A 421-nucleotide genomic window follows, 5' to 3' on the forward strand; every position below is an offset into this window, starting at 1 on the left:
ATCCCTCAGGGAAAGCACACGGAGGGACGGCAGTAGTAATAAAAAACGACATTAAACATCATCTACACAGCCAGAACAGTAAGGAACATAAACAAGCAACCACCGTTACCGTACAGACTAACAGCAACCAACTGCAGTTGTCAGCAGTATACGTACCGCCGCGACACAAAATTATATCGCAAATGTGGGAAGAGTACTTTCAACACTTAGGTGACAAGTATATTGCAGCTGGAGACCATAACTCAAAGCACACACTATGGGGATCAAGAATCACCACACCTCGAGGTAGAACCGTGGAAAAGTTACCTCGAGGCAGAAGCTTGGAAAAATACATCAGAAATTATAACCTCAATATATTATCCACAGGAAGACCGACATACTGGCCGACAGACCTGAGCAAAATACCTGACCTGCTAGACTT

Source organism: Bombus impatiens, unplaced genomic scaffold (genome assembly GCF_000188095.3).
Source record: "Bombus impatiens unplaced genomic scaffold, BIMP_2.2 scf_1283, whole genome shotgun sequence".
NCBI classification, from domain to species: Eukaryota; Metazoa; Arthropoda; class Insecta; order Hymenoptera; family Apidae; genus Bombus; species Bombus impatiens.